The sequence below is a fragment of the Crotalus tigris genome, unplaced genomic scaffold (genome assembly GCF_016545835.1).
Source record: "Crotalus tigris isolate CLP2741 ecotype Arizona unplaced genomic scaffold, ASM1654583v1 scf7180000024427.8105951120:4207309, whole genome shotgun sequence".
Taxonomy (NCBI): Eukaryota; Metazoa; Chordata; class Lepidosauria; order Squamata; family Viperidae; genus Crotalus; species Crotalus tigris.
This window is the reverse complement of record NW_024100595.1, coordinates 2375397-2379047: the sequence shown is the minus strand read 5'-3', so window position 1 is coordinate 2379047 and position 3651 is coordinate 2375397.

Sequence of the window (3651 nt, the reverse complement as noted above, 5' to 3'; positions counted from 1 at the left end):
CCTCAAGTGGGATCACGCCTCGTTGACGGGGAAGGCCCATTGACGCTTCGCGGAGTGGCAGCCGGCTGATGACAAAAAACCCGCTGACGTCATAAAGCGGTCATGTGACACCCTATTCCAACAAGGGAATGAGTAATCTAGGCAATTCTAAGTAGGGGAGAACATCAGGACCTGACCCGTTTAACTGATTCTTGGCTGTTGTGCCTCAGAGCAGTGTTTTTCAAACTTGGCATCTTGGAAGGTGGGTGGACTACAACTCCCAGAATGCCCCAGCTGGCTGGGGGCTTCTGGGAGATGCAGTCCACCCTTCTTAAAACGTGCTGAGGGTGCAAACTAAAACTGGGAACTCAAAGCAGGCTTACCCAAACTTACTAAATTGGACACATTTTACAGTGTAATCTTTTCACAGCAGCAGTTTATTATTATTATTTCACAGCAGACATTAACAACATCTATAGATTATGCAAAAAAGACAATCAAGCAGCCTAAAAAAGACCCCAGCACCTCTCCAGTGGTAATCAGCACTCAGATCAGCATTCATCAACATCAGACCAACAATAAAGTAAGCAATACCCCAATCAAGAAACTGCCACAGAGCCATTAGTAAACAGCCCAATCAAAGAATCCTTAAGACTGCCCCCACCCACTCAGACAGGCAAGACACCAGAATATAAACCGACAGCAAACAGCACTCCTTACTACCGCTAGCACTGATGATGTTACCTAGATAGGGGAATGAAATGTCTGCAAGGAAAACAAGCAAGCTCAGCACCAAGGACCCCTCAGCAGTTTATTGGTGTAAAATGACATCACTTCCAGCTAATGTGTGCGAGGCAGTGTATGCTGTTAGCATCTTCAGAGAAGATCTTAAACAGAATTTAGCAACAGATGTCCTGTCCTTAGTCCCAGCTGTATGCAAAAGTTTAAGCACCTTTCATCCGTAAGTGAACAGAAACTGACATAACCTCTGTGATGTACAAAGTTTAGCTCAACAGTTCTGCCATTCATGCTCAGTTGTTTACAGATTCTAAATAAGAAAACAGTGAATGTAGTAGTGCAGAAATCTGGACATCCCTCCAGCTGATTTAGTGTTATTTTTTCCTTTTTCTCTTGTTTAATAGTGTTTATAGAGTTGTAAATAAAGCCCCAAAAGCGATTGACTATACAGTTAGTCACGTGAGGACAATTTTCACAAATACTACAATTCTTTTCACCTCTCAGATTGTGATTGTTCGGGCTGTTTTCAATAGCTAATTTGTTAAGACTGAAAACAAAGCTAATATAATTTAAATTTAGAACGCAGAGGAAGGCTACAAAACTCAGCAATTTTAACTGTGAGCAACATTGTTAAGAAATCGAAATTGTATGGAATAATTGAACTGAAGGGCAAGATTTGGAATATATAAACCAACCTCCAACCCCATCCGCTCTGCTAGAAATGATCAGATCTACACAATAAAAATCACTGCAAATGAACCCCTGTAGCTGGTGTTGCTTGTTGCCCTATTTCTCAGCCTTCACAATTTTAACTTATGTAGACTTTTAATTCCCAGAATTTTGGTAGTTGAAATCTACAATTTTTAAGATTGCTAAAATTGAAAAACACTGACTTATTCAACAATCTGTGCAGAACAATTGTCAGAAGAAAACCTCTGTGACCTCAGAACAAGTGTCATCAGGAACAGAAATTTTCAAATTTCTCAGATTGACGAAATTGTTAGTTTTTTTTTAAAAAAAATCTCTGATCAAGAAAGCATTTGCATTTGAGTAACATTTTTTTTAACGACAATAACCACTCATGGAGCATCAAGTCCTTCCATAACCCTAAAGTTTCACAGAACAGAGTTTTAATAAACCCCGATTGAAGGTACGCAAAAAAAGAAAAGAAAAAGCTGAAATAGTTTGGAACAATGTGCTTTGAACTGATGAAACAAGACTTGGACCATTCAGCCGCAGCCACATAAAATACATTTTGAATAACAAAAAATGAAAAATGTGAAGAAAATATCATTTTGCTAACTGTTAGGCAGGAGAGTTGCTCTGTTATACTTGTGGAACATGTGGCTTCTTGTGTAGATGCAAGGAAAAATAGATTCCCCAAATGCCAACATATCCCACGGTGAAAAAAATTGAAACTGAATTTGAAACCACACGGCTTGATGTTGCCGAGGTTCAGAAACACTGATCTAATTCTAAAGCAGGGGTTCTCAACCTGTGGGTGGGACCCCATTTGGGGTCGAACGACCATTTCATGGGGATCACCAAACAATGCAGTCCGCCATTTTTTCCCCCTTTTCCTTAGCTGTGCTACTCCCTTTTATTCTATTGGCTTTTGAAAGCCAATAGAATAGATTCTCTTGAATAGAGTCTAATTCTATTGGCTTTCAAAAGCCAATAGGAATTGTCCAGGCTGTCTCTGCCCTGCTGAGCCCAAAAGTCCCATTCTGCAAACAGTGCTGCACCAGTTGAATAGTCCTCGACTTACGACTGGTTGAGTAGTCCTTGACTTATGACCGGTTGGGGATTGCGGCATTAAAAAGGTTGAGAACCACTGTTCTAAAGAGCAACACAAGTACTGTAACTGGGGGAGATTATCTTCTATAGATAAAAGAGCCCACAATTATGGACACACCTGTAACATTTCTGCCTCTAACAGAGGCCCCTGACTTCCTTCCATTGGAATGAAGCTGGATCCAGGCAGGTGCAATGAAATCACAGACACACATGCCTTCAAACTGGGGGCATCCAAAAGGGAACATTCTTAAATTTGGGGAAATATGATCACCTGCCAACAGGTTCCCTGTTTTTCTGTTACTGCAAGTGGCATGGAGCAGAGTTCCCCAATGTTTTTGGCTTTGCAGACCGGCGGGGGAGAGGGGAAAGGGGATGGTTCCGTGTGCGTGGTGGGAAAGTGCATGTGCACAGCTCCATTTGCGCAAGCAGCGGGTTGCACAAATGGGGATGCGTGCGCATGCTCGTCCACCACTTCCGCAGCCCAGTTCTGAAAGGCTCAAGGCCTGGTAGTGGGCCGCAGCCCAAAGGTTGGGGACCCTTGGCACAGAGCAGACATAAGTCATTAAAGGACCAAGTTTGAAGACCCCTGGCATAGAGTATAGAGTGCTATATAAGTCTGTTGCATAATTTATTCTAGAAATATATTTTGATAGTAAATAGAAGCACAGAGCAACAGGAAAGACAACCAAATGTATTTAGGGCAAGATTATTTTTTTTTTCAACTGAAAAAAAAAAGTCTCTTGCTACTAGTTGAAGGCTGAGGCACCACCAAGCACGAAACAAAGAGATTAAGAGTACTAGTTAGTTTTCACTATCTGTGTCTTGAAACCAACGCTTCAGGGAAAGTCAATCACAAGAACCTGGCCCTGTGGCATCAAATGAAGTAGATCCATTGCTGCATCTTCAGTTTGCTAGATCTGGGGGGAGCACTGGCCTTGAGACGTACCTATGAGCTGTCTCAAAGGTGCTTTTTCAAAAGGCAACCGTACTGTTTTTTTTTTTCCTTTGAGGAAGAAGTTTTGCTTCTCCCCCCAAGAAGCTTCATCAGTTCTGGGTGGATGGTAGGGGGGATGGAGGGATTAGATCTGACAGGATGTTTGTGGGGTGGGATATTACATTGTTTCCCCCATCTACAAC